Below are 15,822 nucleotides of genomic sequence, written 5' to 3'. Positions count from 1 at the left end.
CACAAGTGGAAATAAATTCTCCATATCTACTCTATCAAGAATCTTGGATGTTTCAATTCGATCACACCTCATTCTTCTAAACTCTAATGAATAAAAGCCCACTTTATTTAACCGTGATTCATAAGTCAACTCCTGCATTCTAGGAATCAGCCTAATGAATCTCTTTAGAAGTGCCTCCATTGCCAATGTATCTTTTCTTAAGAACAGGGATAAAAACTGCACAGAGTATTCCAGATGTGGCCTCATCAACACCCTGTATAGTTGTCATAAAACTTCCACCTTGTTAAACCACAACCCACTAACAATAGAGACCAAGGTTCAATTTGCCTTTTTAATTACTTTCTGCATCTGCATGGGAATCTTTTTGCATGTCATCCATAAGAACAATTGACCTTTTCGTGATGCACATTTTTTGGAGTCTCCCTCCATTTAAATAATAGTTTACCTATTAATTCTTCCCACCAAAATGTATTTACCGACATTAAACTCCACAGGCTAGGCTTTTGATCACTCCTCAATCTATCTACTGTATATCCCCTTGCAAATTCTCTATGTCCTCATCGCAATAAGTCCTATCATGTAATTTTGTGTCATCAGAAAATTTAGATTCTGCCCCCTCCTCCAATTCATTACCATTTGATCATAAATAACTGAGGCCCTAAGACTTATCCTTGTGACCTTCCACTGGTAATATCTTTCTAAGCTGATTAATCCTGACTCTGTTGGCTGTGTGTTAACTGACACTTAGTGCATGCTAATTCAATATTGTGTAAGAACCTTTTATCTCGTACCTTATTGAATGTCTTCTGGAAATCCAAATGCACTACATCTACCAGTCCCCCTTTATCAGCTCTGCTTGCTATATCCTTAAAGAACTTTAGCAAATTTGTTAAATATTATTTCCCTTTTACAATTCTTTTATTGTATTAAGTGTTTCTAGCAGTTTTGCTATTTCGTCCTACAGCTGATGGATGTTATGCTCCTACATTCTGTTTCCTTCACTTCTTGAATGTAGAGTCTAGAGTCATAGAGATGTACAGCATGGAAACAGACCCTTCGGTCTAACCTGTCCATGCCAACCAGATGTCCCAACCCAATCTAGTCGCGCCTGCCAGCACCTGGCCAATATCCCTCCAAAACCCTTCCTATTCATAAACCTATCCAAATACCTTTTAAATGTTGCAATTGTACCAGCCTCCACCACTTCCTCCGCCAGCTCATTCTATACATGTACCACCCTCTGCATGAAAAAGTCGCCCCCTAGGTCCCTTTTATATATTTCCCCTCTCACCCTATACCTATGCCCTCTAGTTCTGGACTCCCCGACACCAGGGAAAAGACTTTGTCTATTTATCCTATCCATGCCCCTCATAATTTTGTATACCTCCATAAGGTCACCCCTAAGCCTCTGACGCTCCAGGGAAAACAGTCCCAGCCTGTTCAGCCTCTCCCTATAGCTCAAATCCTCCAACCCTGGTAATACCCTTGTAAATCTTTTCTGAACCCTTTTAAGTTCAACATCTTTCTGACAGAATGGAGACCAGAATTGCACACAATATTCCAACAGTGGCCTAACCAATGTCATGTACAGCTGCAACATGATGTCCCAACTCCTGTACTCAATACTCTGTCCATAACAAACGCCTTCTTCACTATCATATCTACCTGTGACTCCACTTTCAAGGAGCTATGAATCTGCACTCAGAGATGTCTTTGTTCAGCAACACTCTCTAGGACCTTACAATTAGATTAGATTAGATTACTTACAGTGTGGAAACAGGCCCTTCGGCCCAACAAGTCCATACTGACCCGCCGAAGCGCACCCACCCAGACCCACTCCCCTACACCTAACACTATGGGCAATTTAGCGTGGCCAATTCACCTAACCTGCACATTTTTGGACTGTGGGAGGAAACCGGAGCACCCGGAGGAAATCCACGCAGACACGGAGAGAATGTGCAAACTCCACACAGTCAGTCACCTGAGGCGGGAATTGAACCCAGGTCTCTGGCGCTGTGAGGCAGCAGTGCTAACCACTGTGCCACTGTGCCGCTAAGATGTGCTTTCCCAAAATGCAGCACCTCGCATTTATCTGAATTAAACTCCACCTGCCACTTCTCGGCCTATTGGCCCATCTGATCAAGATCCTGTTGTAATCTGAGGTAACCTTCTTCACAGTCCACTCCACCTCCAATTTTGGTGTCATCCGCAAACTTACCAACTGCACCTCTTATACTGGCATCCAAATCATTTATGTAAATGACAAAAAGTGGAGGACCCAGCATCAATCCTTGTGGCATTCCACTGGTTACAGGCCTCCAGTCTGAAAAACAACCCTCCACCACCACCCTCTGTCTTCTACCTTTGAGCCAATTCTGTATCCCTTTTTTTCTATGAGATCTAACCTTGCTAACCAGTCTCCCATGGGGAACCTTGTCGAACGCCTTACTGAAGTCCATATAGATCACATCTACTGCTCTGCCCTCATCAAACCTTTTTGTTATTTCTTCAAAAAACTCAATCAAGTTTGATTAGATTAGATTAGATTACTTACTGTGTGGAAACAGGCCCTTCGGCCCAACAAGTCCACACTGACCCGCTGAAGCGCAACCCACCCAGACCCATTCCCCTACATTTACCCCTTCACCTAACACTACGAGCAATTTAGCATAGCCAATTCACCTAACCTGCACATTTTTGGACTATGGGAGGAAACCGGAGCACCTGGAGGAAACCCACACAGACACAGGGAGAATGTGCAAACTCCACACAGTCAGTCGCCTGAGTATGTGACATGATTTCTCACACACAAAGCCATGTTGACTATCCCTAATCAGTCCTTGCCTTTCCAAATACATGTACATCTTGCCCCTCAGGATTCCCTCCAACAACTTGTCCACCATTGATGTCAGGCTCACTGGTCTATAGATCCCTGGCTTGTCCTTACCACCCTTCTTAAATAGTGGCACCACGTTAGTCAACCTCAAGTCTTCCGGCACCTCACCTGTGACTATCGATCATACAAATATCTCAGCAAGAGGCCCAGCAATCACTTCCCTAGCTTCCCACAGAGTTCTGGGGTACACCCGATCAGGTCCTGGGGATTTATTCACCTTTATGCGTTTCAAGCCATCCAGCACTTCCTCCTCTGTAATATGGACACTTCGCAAGGTGTCACCATCTATTTTGCTACTTTCTATATCTTCCATATCCTTTTCCACAGTAAATACTGATGCAAAATACTATTTTAATATCTCCTCCATTTTCTACGGCTCCACACAAAGGCTGCCTAGCTGATCTTTGAGTGGCCCTATTCTTTCCCAGTTATCCTTTTGTCCTTAATTTATTTGTAAAAACCCTTTGGATTTGCTTTAATTCTATTTGCCAAAGCTATTTCATGTCCCCTTTTTGCCCTCTTGATTTCCTTCTTAAGTGTACTCCTACTGCCTTTATAGTCTTCGAAGGATTCACTCGACCTATCCTGTCTATACCTTACATGTGCTGCCTTCTTTTTCTTAACCAAACCCTCAGTTTCTTTAGCCATCCAGCATTCCGTATAACTGCCAGCCTTCCCTTTCACCCTAACAGGAATACATTTTCTCTGAGTTCTCATTATCCCATTTCTGAAGTCTTCCCATTTTCCATCCATCCCTTTACCTGCGAACATCTGCCCCGAATCAGCTTTTGAAAGTTCTTGCTTAATACCATTAAAATTGGCCTTTCTCCAATTCAGAACTACAACGTTTAGATCTGATCTCTCACTATTTTCCATCACTATTTTAAATCTGATAGAATTATGGTCGCTGGCTCCAAAGTGCTCCCCTACTGACACCTCAGACACCTGCCCTGTCTTATTTCCCAAGAGTAGGTCAGGTTTTGCACCTTCTCTAGTAGGCACATCCACATACTGAATCAGAAAATTGTCTTGTACACACTTAACAAATTCCTCTCCATCTAAACCCTTAACCCTATGGCAGTCCCAGTCTATGTTTGGGAAATTAAAATCCCCTACCATAACCACCCTATTATAGATAGCTGAGATCTCCTTACAAGTTTGTTTCTCAATTTCCCTTTGACTATTAGGAGGTCTATAATATTTATTTCTCAGTTCCACCCAAAAACTTCCCCGGATGTATTTCCAGGAATATGCTCCCTCAGCACAGCTGTAATGCTATCCCTTATCACAAAACGCCACTCCCCTCCTCTCTTTCCTCCCTTTCAATCCTTCCTGTAGCATTTGTATCCTGGAACATTAAGCTGCCAGTCCTGCTCATCCTTGAGCCATGTTTCTGTAATTGGGGCAGCATGGTTGCTCAGTGGTTAGCACTGCTGCATCACAGCACCACCATCCAGCCTCGGGTGACTGTCTGTGTGGAGTTTGCACATTCTCCCTGTGTCTGCGTGGGTTTCGTCCAGATGCTCTGGTTTCCTCCCACAATCCAAAGATGTGCAGGGTAGGTGAATTGGCCATGCTAAATTGCCCATAATGTTAGGTGCATTAGTCAGGGATAAAGGTCGGGGAATAGGTCTCGGTGGGTTGCTCTCCGGAGGGTCAGTGTGGACTTGTTGGGCCAAAGGGCCTGTTTCCACAATGTAGGGAATAAAATCTAAAAATAAAATAAAATCCCATGTTCCTCATCATGCCCTGAGTTTATCTGCCTTCTCTGTTAGGCCCCTTCCATTGAGTTAAATGCAGTTTAATTTATTAGTATTATCTTGTCCCTGCCTGTCCTGACTGTTTGACTCTCAACTGTACCAGTCTCAGATTGATCTCTTACCTCACTATCTCCCTGGGTCCCACACCCCCACCTTACTAGTTTAAATCCTTCTGATCAACTCAGTGGTATCACATTTGTAGCTTTCCAATCCACTTGAATGCTTCTGAAATCCCTGAATCCAATGAGTTCTTGTCAACAAAAGGCAACAATTTTTCCTACTCCTACAAAGAACCTTTGGTTTTCCTCAGGAAAATAGCTTATCCTCCAGTTGGTGAATTGACTTTGTTTTATTTCTTGTGGAATTAATTATTGAAAAATGTTCCATTTCATTTCAATTATTTTCATCAACATAGGTTATAAGATTCCAATGATGATAGTTACTAATGATTTGGATGAAAATGTAGATGGTCAGTTTGCAGACAACATGGAAATGACTAAAGTTGCAGATAGAGAGGAAGGTTGTCAAAGGATGCAGCAGGGTATAGAACAATTGGAAATTTGGGTGGAGAAATGGCACATGGAGTTTAATCTGGGCAAGTGTGAGGTGATGCATTTCTGGAGGTCAAATCCAAGAGGAAACTATATGTAAATGGCAAGGTAGCATTGACAAATAAATGGACCTTGGAGTGTAAGTCCAAGGTTCCCTGAAATTAACAACACAAGTGGATAAAGGTGGTAAGAAAGCCATACAGCACTCTTACCTTATTGGTCAGGGCATTGAGTAGAAAGGTTGGCAAGTCATGTTACAGCTGTGTAAAACTTTGGCCACATTTGGAGTATTGTACACAATTCTGGTCGTCACCCTATAGGAAGGATATGGAGGCTTTGGAGAAGATGCAAAAGAGGTTTACCAGGACGTTGCTTGAATTGGAGTGGATTAGCTGTAAGGAGAGCTTGGAAAAACTTGGATTGTTTTCATTAGAGCATTGGAGGCTGAAGAGCAACCTGATAGGAATACATAAAATTATCAGAGACATGGCGAGGGTGGATAGTTAGAGTCTTTTTCCGAGGGCGGAAATGACAAATACTAGGAGAAAAAGGTTTAAAGTGAGAGGGGGAGAATTTAAAGTAGATGTGCAAAACAAATTGTTTTGTGCAAGAGGATAGTAGATGTGTGGAACACATCCAGTGGAGGTGATAAAAGCAGGTACAATAGCAACATTTATGAGGTGTTTAAACTGACACATGAAAATAGAGGAAGATGCAGAGGGGATTACTACAGAATTGCATCATGGTTGGTACAGACAGGGTGGGCTGAAGGGCCTGTTCTATTGTTCTACTGTTCTATATTCTGAAAATATATATAGAAAGCAACACAGACAGTGCTGTTGTGACTCTGTCCTTGCAGGAGAAATTGAAATAAGATGTTTCAACTTGGGAATTTGCCTGACTGAACCTTTCTGGTATTTAAATCCTATCTCCTTCACAAATTTGTCATAATATCCCTTAGCTGGCTAGTTGCAAAATGTGTTTGATAATGCACCCATGAAAGTGTTTTGGAATATATAGCTTCATTAGAAACTCGAGAAATGCAGCTTATTTTTCTAGATGCCCCAAGTCCAAAGGAGAAAAGAAACACGTCGGTCTAATAGAGTCATAGAGATGTACAGCACGGAAACAAACCCTTCAGTCCAACTCGTCTATGCCGACCAGATATCCTAAATTAATCTAGTCCCATTTGTCAGCATTTGGTCCATTTCCTCCAAATCCTTCCTAATCATATACCCATCCAGATGCTTTAAATGCTATAATTGTACCAGCCTCCATCACTTCCTCTGGCAGCTCATTCCATACATCACCAGCTTCTGCGTGAAAAAGTTGCCCCTTAGGTCCCTTTTAAGTCTTTCCCCTCTCACCCTAAACCTATGCTATCAGGTTTTGGACTCTCCCACCCTAGGGAAAAGAATTTGTCTATTCAACCTATCCATGCGCCTCATGATTTTATTAACCTCTATATGGTCACCCCTCAGCCTCCAACACTCCAGAGAAAACAGCCCTAGCCTATTCAACCTCTCCCTATAGCTCAAACCCTCCAAACCTGACAACATCCTTGTAAATCTTTTCTGAGCCCTTTCAAGTTTCACAATGTCCTTCATGTAGCATGGAGACCCAAACTGCATGCAGTATTCCAAAAGTGGCCTAACCAATGTCCTGTACAGGCAGAACATGACCTCCCAACTCCTATACTCAATGCACTGAACAATAAAGGCAAGTATACCAAATGCCTTCTTCATTATCCTGTTTACGTTGGACTCCATTTTCAAGGAAATTTGAACCTGCACTCCAAGGTCCCTTTGTTCAGCAGCACTCCCCTGGATCTTACCATTAAGTGTAAAGGTCCTGCATTGATTTACCTTTCTAAATGCAGCACCTCTAAATTAAATTAAATTTAAATTAAATTCCCATCTGCCACTCCATCTGTCCATTGGCCCATCTGATCAATGCCCCACTGTACTCAGAGATAACCTTCTTCACTGTCCACTACATCTCCAATTTTGGTGTTATCTGCAAACTTATTAACCATACCTCCTATATTCACATCCAAGTCAGTTATACAAATGGAATAGGAAGGATAGGAAGGGGGCAAGAAAGGGCTGTGTTGCATTTTTGATTAAAAATAACATTACAGTGGTACTTAGGGAAGAAATTCCTGGGAATACATCAAGGGAGGTTATGAGGGTGGAACTGAGAAGTAAGAAAGGGATGATTATCTCATTGGGATTGAACTATAGACCCCCAATAGTCAGTGGGAAGTTGAGAAACAACTTTGTAAGCAAGTCTCAGTTATGTTGGTAAGATTTTGGAGTCCATGGTGAAGGATGAGATTTCTGAGTACTTGGAAGTGCATGGTAAAATAGGGCAAAGCCTGCATGGTTTGATCAAGGGGCTGTCATGCCTGACAAATCTGTTGGAATTCTTTGAGGAGGTAATGAGCAGGTTAGGCCAAACAGAGCCAAGGGATATTATCTACCCGGAGTTCCAAAAAGCCTTCAACAAGGTGCTGCACAGGAGGCTGCTCAGTAAGATAAGTGCCCATGGTGTTAGAGGCAAGGTGCTAGCATGGCTAGAAGCGGGGATAAAAAAGGGTCCTTCTCAGGATGGCATTCAGTGCAAGTAGTGTTCTACAGGGTTGAGTTTTGGGACCACAAACCTTTCACTTTATACATTAACAATCTAGATGAAGGAACTCAGGTCATTCTTGTTAAGTTTGTAGATGATACAAAGATAGCAGAGGGAGAGGTAGTATTGAGGCGGTAGGGAGGCTGAAGAAAGATTTGAATAGGTTAGGAGATTGGGCAAAAAAGTGGCAGATGGAGTACAATGTGGGAAAGTGTGAGGTAATGCAGTTTGATAGGAAGAATCAAGGCGTGGAATATTTCCTAAATAGGGAGAAAATTCAGAAAAATGAAGTCCAAAGAGACTTGGGAATCCTAGTCTAGGTTTCTCTCAGGTAAACTTGCCAATTGAGTTGATAGTTAGCAAGGCAAATACACTTGGCATCTATTTTGAGATGACTAGAATATAAAAACAGGGATAGTCTTCTGAGGCTCTATAAGGTTCTGGTCAGACTGCATTGGGAGCACTGTTAGCAATTTTGGGCCCCATATCTCAGGAAGCATGTACTGGCCCTGGAGCAGGTCCAGAGGAGATTCATGAGAATGGTTCCAGCAATGATAGTCTTAACATATGAGGAATGTTTGAGGACTCTGGATCTATATTTGATGGAGTTTAGAAGGATGAGGAGGTATATAATTGAAACTTGCAGAATATTGAACAGCCTGGACAGAGTGGACATTGGGAAGATATTTCCATTAGAAGGAGAGATTAAGCCTTAGGGCACAGCCTTAGAGTACGGGAAAACCCTTTAAAACAGAGATGAGGATAAACTTCTTCAGCCAGAGAATTGTGAATCTATGGAATTCACTGCCACAGAAGGCTGTGGAGGCCAGGTCATTGAGTATATTTAAGATGGAGACAGATAGGTTATTGATTGTCAAAGGGATGAAAGGTTATGGGCAGAAAGTTAGAGTTTGGGTTTGAGAAACTTATCAGCCATGATTGAATGACGGAACAGACTTGTTGGACTGAATGGCCTAATGTCTGCTCCTATGTCTTATGGTCTTATGATCTTATCCATTAAAGGAGCATTATTCTATTCATGAGATGGGTTTGGTCAAGTTCTCAGAACTGCAGTCTATTCAAATAATTCAGCTGCCATGTCATCAAATCAGTGACTCATGATATCTTTGCACTATTGCAACTATTATAGCTGCAATGGAACAAAAAACTTTTAATGGTTGTAAAAAGGATTCGGCTAAAATTATGATTATGTCAATAACTGGTTTATGGTAAGTTAACCAATTAAATTATATCATTGCTGTTTGTAAGTCGAAGGAGATCAGCAAGACAAAGTTGGCCGAAATACAGTTTGCCTTGTCAATGTTCTGTGCACTCCTCCAAAGCACCCTTTCTTGCTTCAGATCTGAACTTGAGTTTTAAATAAAAACACAGCATCCGAAAAAGCTATCTGAGGTCTCCACCAAGTGTGCTAAACATTGATTTAATCTTGTGCTTCTAATCCAGTTGCAAGTCAGTTTGATATCATTTACTCTCCATTCTCTTCCAACACAATATGACTGCGGTTTTAGAAGATCAGCTCAACTGTAATTTAAACCAAATGAAAAGTACTTCCAAGGCAAAAAGCCAGACTTTTCTTTAAATTTCAATGTTGAAGTTGCTTTGGTCTGTGCCTCTCACTTTAATTTTACTTTAATCTTGTTATGATTAAGAGACAAAGTTAAGAGACAAAGAAAACTGTACAAAATATTGAGTAACAGTATCATTTGCAAGAATACAAGTTGTGCATTCAATTTATGTCTTAATGTAAATAAATAATCTAAAAAACAACTTTTATTTCTCTTGCCTGTATGTTTTTAATGCCAATCTAAAATGCTGATTACTGAGTAAATGATTTTTAAGACAGTACTAACCAATTGCAAGAGAAATGGAAACTTTTAGCAAAGACATACCAATTTTAGATGCCAGCGTGGAAACAGTTAAATGGAAGCAACATTCAACACATTTTAAAATGACCACATCCTTTCCATTCAACTGTGAGTGAAATACTTGCAGTCGTTTGACTTCCTTTGTACTCTAAACAATCCCCACAGCTTAGATAAGAGCACTTTCACATCTCGATCTAGACATATATTGAAGCTTGAAAGTTGTTGGAGATGCTGTCTTTCAGATGATATATACTGAAGCCATGTCTCATCAATGTAAAAGTCCAAAGACACTATTCAAAGTAAAGAGTTTTCCAGTTGTATAGGTTAATATTTCTGCTTGTCAATGTGTAGTCTTTGGAACCTTACTCAGCACAGGTGGACTGCTCTGGTTTCCCAATGCAACAGCTTGGATCGCAACTGAAAATTTCTACAATGATTACATAATGCATTTGGATGTGACAAGCTTGAATTGATTATTGTTATTGGGGAGAATTAAGAAATTGTGCCTGCTTGAGGTTTATTCAAATTGGTGATAAAAAGGAACTGATCAACAGTTGGGGAGCTGTTGCTAACAATTGTTTGAGGAAATGCAAAGTGTTATCATCGCTGACAATCTCTGTTATATACAGGAAGTATTAGGCCTAAAAAGCAGTCAATGTTCAATGCCATTGAGTGTTCAAAACTGCGTTGGTGTACTGTCTCCACTGAGAAAAATACTGTACAGCATGCACAATTACTACTCTGGTTAGGTAGCGGGGCTTGCAGTTTACAATTTCCCAAAGAAAATATTTCTTTGGATTTACTGTAACTCTCAATTTCCCAGCAGCAGCAATTGGTGCTTGCATCTAAAAAAAAATTTTGATCACAACAAATATGGGAAATTACAAAAACTTGTCTTATTTTCGTGAGTTTGCAAAAAATAAAATGTTTTCAAACAGAGGGTGGTTTTTGTGTGAAATGAACTACCCGAAGAGTTGATGGATGCAGATACAGTTACAACATTTAAAAGACATTTGGATAGGCATATGAATAAGAAAGGTTTAGAGGGATATGGGCCAAATGCAGACAAAGGGGACTCACTTACTTTGGAAAACTTATTTGACATGGACAACTTAGACCAAAGAGTTTGTTTCCATGCTGTTTAGCTCTACGACTCTAATCTGACCATTGCTGCTACTGTTTGAGAGGATTAAATCAAATAATTATTAATGTAGTTCAGCTCAATTTTTCAAAAACTCTTTAAACCAAGTTAAGGGCTTGATTACTCAGCTTCGATCTTTGCACTGTGCATAGCTAATCTCAGCTCAGGCTACAACTTAGTGCCACACTGTAATGGTAGAAGAATTCAGAAACATAATTGAGACTACGAAATGTGGATTTCCAACAGCTAAGTCTTTCTTGAACTTGAAACTTTAGACAATCCAGACAAAGCACAGACCCTAGAATTGCAAAAGGTGTGGTATGCAAGGACCTTGAAAAATAATATGATAAACTACCATAATTGACACCTGCAGATGATGGCATGCTGAACTGAAGGGACTGTGATGACAGGAACAGAAACCTGTTCCTGTTCCTGGAGGAGGGTGAAATAGCCAAGACTAAGGGTTTGAGATAGTTTATAAGGCTATTAAAATGCAATCTTAAGGGACATGAAAGGCTATACGCAGCAAGGTTGTTTCACCTTGTGGGAGAGTCTAGGACCAGAAGGTGTAGTCTCAGAATAAGGGGTCACTCATTTAAGGCAGACGTGAGGAGGAATTTCTTATCTCAGAGGATATTGAATCTCTGGAATTCTTTACTGCAGAGGGCTGTTGAGGAAGGGTCATTGTGCCATATTCAAAGTGGAAAAGTCAAATGGTAAGGAAATTAAGGATGATGGGGAAAAAGGAGGAACGTGGACTAGAGGATTATCAGATCAGCCACGACCTGATGGGCGAACTTGATGGGCTGAATCGCCTCCTTGTGTTCCAGTATCTTATGGAATGATGATCTAAGTGGGCTGATGCTGATTGCTAATTGTATGTTAATTATATCATTAAAATACACAAAGATGCAGTTTTCAATTAAGTACTTTATTTGTTGTTGATTCATGTTTCATCATGCTTGTGCTGTTGTATACAAAAGGCTCTGGACTTAGGAACTGAAGGAAGAACAGTGAAATTGCTGCGGATAGTTTGTGGAATAATATGACAAACAATGATGAAAAATTTGAAAGAATGTAGGAGAACATAGTCAGGGCTGCCTTGGCTAGTCATTATCAAGGTCAATGTAAATAAATGAGGAAATAACAATGGCAAACACTATGTGCAGTTTGTATCCCGAATGGAGATAATAGCTGAGAGCAGGTTTTTTTTAAGATTCCCAACCCTTTGGCCCAACAAGTCCACACCACCCCTCCAGAGAGTAACCCACCCAGACCTATTTCCCTCTGACTAATGCACCTAACACAATGGGCAATTTAGCATGGCCAATCTACCAAACCTGCACATCTTGGACTGTGGGAGGAAACCAGACCACCTGGAGGAAACCCACGCAGACACAGGGAGAATGTGCAAACTCCACACAGACAGTTGCCCGAGGCTGGAATTGAATGCAGGACTCTGGTGCTGTGAGGCTGCAGTACTAACCACTGAGCCACTGTGCCATCCTAAAGAACCATGAGCACATTAACAGTAATCACTGAGCACTGTGCCACCTTATAGAAATTTTTAAGATAATGACAAGTATAGATAGAGGTAATGGTAGTTGTCTAGAATGGGGGAGTTTCAAGACCAGGTACCACATTTTTAAGGTGAGATGAGAGAGATTTTAAAAAGCCATGAGAGAGAGTTTCTTTTTACGCAGAGGATGTTTTGTGTGTGGAATGAACTTTGTGAGGAAGTGGTGGATTTAGGTACAATTATGTTAAAAAGACATTCGGATAAGTACATGAATAGGAAAGATTTAGTGGGATATGGTCCAGGAGCAGGCAGATAGTACTAGTTTAGTTTGGGCTGATGTTCAGCATGGACTGGTTGGACTAAAGGGTCTGTTTCTGTGCTGTGCGGCTCTGTGATTCTATAAGTTATGTTATGGTCCTGGTCATCTAGAGGCTTGGAGTAGAGTCATGAGCTTAAATTTACCACAATGTTAATAAAATACTATTATCAGTAATGGTGAGTATTTAATGGGGAGGTGATCGTCTTAAGGTATTGTTGTTGGACTGTTAATCCAGAGACCCAGATAATGTTCTGGGAACCCAGACTTGAATCACGCCATGGCAGATGGTGGATTTTGAATTCAATAAATATCTGTAATTAAGGATCTAATGATGACCATGAATCCATTGCTGAAAGTCTGGAAAAACCCCATCTGGTTCACTAATTCACTAATGTCCTTGAGGAAAGGAAACTGACATCCTTTCCCGGTCTGGCCTTCATGTGACTCCAAACCCTCAGCAATGTGGTTGACTCTTAACTGCCCTGGGATGGGTATTAAATGCTGCCTAGCCAGTGACACCCTCATTCTGTGACTGAATAAAGAAAAAAAGCTATCAGATATTTACAAAAGCTTGTCTGATTCTCTTGTCTCTTTTCAATGAATGATATCTGCTGCCCTTACTTGGTGCGGTTGTTTTGTGACTCCAGGGTTTATGTTCGCAATCAGGGATTAATGACCATTAATTGTCCCTTGACATGGCATAGCAAGCCACTCAGTTGTTAAGATTTTAGCTTACCACCAACTTTGCAGGTACAATTAGAGATTGTAATAAATATGTATAATGTATATTACCATTAGGAATCTATTATATAAAAGATAGATGGATTTTGGTTTCAGTTCTGTGAAGATAACTGCTTTTTTAAACAGGTCAGAAAGTCCTGTGGAACCGTGGCCTAAATACTTTATTTCCAAGAAAGCATATTAAGTGCTCAGTTGGATGCATGTGGTCTTAATTTATGGAATGTTTACATTGCTGCATTTGCAATGAAGAGAACAGATCGGGACTATTAGGTTAGTCTGGACTTTGGTTCTGAACTGAATTGAATTGAAATGAATTGAATTGAGTTGAATTGAATTGAATTGAATTTATTGTCACGTGTACTGAGGCACAGTGAAAAGCTTTGGCTTCTGAGCAAGACAGGCAGATCAAGAGTTAAGTAGCATAGATAAGTAAGTAACAGGTAAACCAGCAAAAACATAAACACAGGTACAGACGAATGTTAAGAGTTTGTGAGTCCATTCAGTATTCTAACAGTAGGGTAGAAACTGTTATGAAACCAGCTGGGGTGTGTGTTCAGGCTTCTGTACCTTCTCTCCAATGGTAGAGGTTGTAGAAAAATATTGCCAGGGTGGGATGGACCTTTGAGAATGCTGGCGGACTTTCCTTGACAGCGGGCCTGGTAGATGGATTCTATAGATGGGAGGTTGGGCTTTTGTGATTGTCCAGGCAGAGTTCACCACTCTCTGTAACCATCTCCGATCTCGAATGGTACAGTTACATAACCATGTAGTGATACATCCAGACAGAATGCTCTCAATGGCGCACCCATAAAAGTTGGCAAGGATATTCACCGTCAGGCCAAATTTCCTCAGCTGCCTGAGGAAGAAGAGATGCTGTTGGGCCTTTGTAACCAGTCCGTCCACATGAAGAGTCCAAGAAAGCTTGTTGTGGATGACTCAGGAGTTCAGTTTAGAAGAGAATCTTCCTCACTCATAGCAGAAGAATCAAGTTTCTATTTCAGGAGATCAGTCACTGTAATTGAAGGGATTTAGTTGGAGAAGACTCCAAGCTATGAGAGTTTGAATAGGAATTTCAAATTGTAAAGCTGTCTTATAATTCCAAGGAGGAGAACTGGAAATAGTCAATCAACCAAGAAAATAAAGGTCGCATATAGGAGTGCTATCTCTCTGGGATAGAGCACTTGTGAAAGGATATTCCTTGTAAGCAGATTTAAACTTTGTTTTGATGCAAGTGTTAAGATCTTCCTAAACTGTCATTTTCATAAATACTAAATTAATATAAATTTACTATTTCTCTTTTATGCAATAGACTGTGTCCTTTTGTTAAAGAACATTTGCAACCTCATGCATGTTCAACCTAACCACCACAATAACCAACTGCAAAATTCCGTTAAAGATCTATCAAACAATGTTTCACCGAGAACATCTCTTGTCCAGTATTGCCATCTGTTGCAACCACAACAAGATTTGAATAAATGCTCCATCAGTAACTTTCGCACTTTGTGAATGATTGAAAATAAATTGATTTCAAAAGTGCGAAGATGAGGTATTGAAAGAAAGATCATAGAATCCCTACAGTATGAAAGCAGGCCATTCAGCCCATTGAACCACCACCACCCCCATCAAGAGTATCCCATCCAGACCCAACCCTATCCCTACATTTTCCATGGCTAATCCACCTAGCCTCATATCTCTGGACACTTTAGCATGGCCAATCCACCGAACTTGCACACCTTTTGAGTCTGGGAGGAAACTGGAAATCCGAAGGAAACCTACGCAGACATGGGGATAACATGGAAGCACCACACAGACAGGTGCCCGAGGGTAGGATCAAACCTGGGTCCCTGGTATTGTGAGGCAGCACTGCTAACCACTGAACCACTGTGCCACCCTTGCAACACACCTGAAAACCCCTCTCCCTATAAAAGTGGGACACATAAAAGGCAATAATTTTGAAAGCTAAGGGCATGCTGTGTAAAGGACATGCTGCTGACTGTAAAGGAAGGGCAGGGAATAAGATGAGGAGCTGAATCTTGAGCTCCCAGTGGTGGCATGGCTGGAGGTGAGAAAGCAGTCTCATGAGATGGTGGGGGAGGGTGTGCCTGACCCACACTACCATCTTGATTTTACTAGAATTACATTCTGAGTAGGTTCCCTCCCAGCTCAATGCTGATTGAGACCTGTAAATGGTCTCTTACGTCATCTCTAAGTTGTTACTTAATGACGTCTTCCTGCCATTGCTGGGAGTAACCCAGCTCCAGGCGGGTCTGCTGATAAGTGGTCTGCATGACTGACCAAAGAGTGTGGAGCACGTTGCCTGAGAGAGGAGGGAGGGATGCGTCAATAAAATGCACTCAGTAACTGATTGAAGGCATGGG

General features: G+C 41.2%; 1 protein-coding gene across 3 annotated transcripts in view; it reads right to left on the bottom strand.

The window, feature by feature from the left end:
- Positions 1–15,822, bottom strand: part of LOC140496025 (phosphatidylinositol 3,4,5-trisphosphate 5-phosphatase 2A-like) — a 190,842-nt gene that overhangs the window by 118,964 nt on the left and 56,056 nt on the right. Inside the window, exon 1 of one of the 3 annotated variants that reach the window (XM_072595472.1) lies at positions 9,749–9,856. The exons of the other annotated variants lie outside the window; for them this stretch is intronic. The gene's annotated coding sequence lies outside the window, so the exon portion shown is untranslated. Of the gene's footprint in view, positions 1–9,748; positions 9,857–15,822 lie in introns of those variants that run through there. 3 annotated transcript variants of the gene reach the window in all.

Source organism: Chiloscyllium punctatum, chromosome 25 (assembly GCF_047496795.1).
Source record: "Chiloscyllium punctatum isolate Juve2018m chromosome 25, sChiPun1.3, whole genome shotgun sequence".
NCBI classification, from domain to species: domain Eukaryota; kingdom Metazoa; phylum Chordata; class Chondrichthyes; order Orectolobiformes; family Hemiscylliidae; genus Chiloscyllium; species Chiloscyllium punctatum.
Note: the sequence above shows the minus strand (reverse complement) of the source record. Positions and strands in the feature narration are given on the sequence as shown.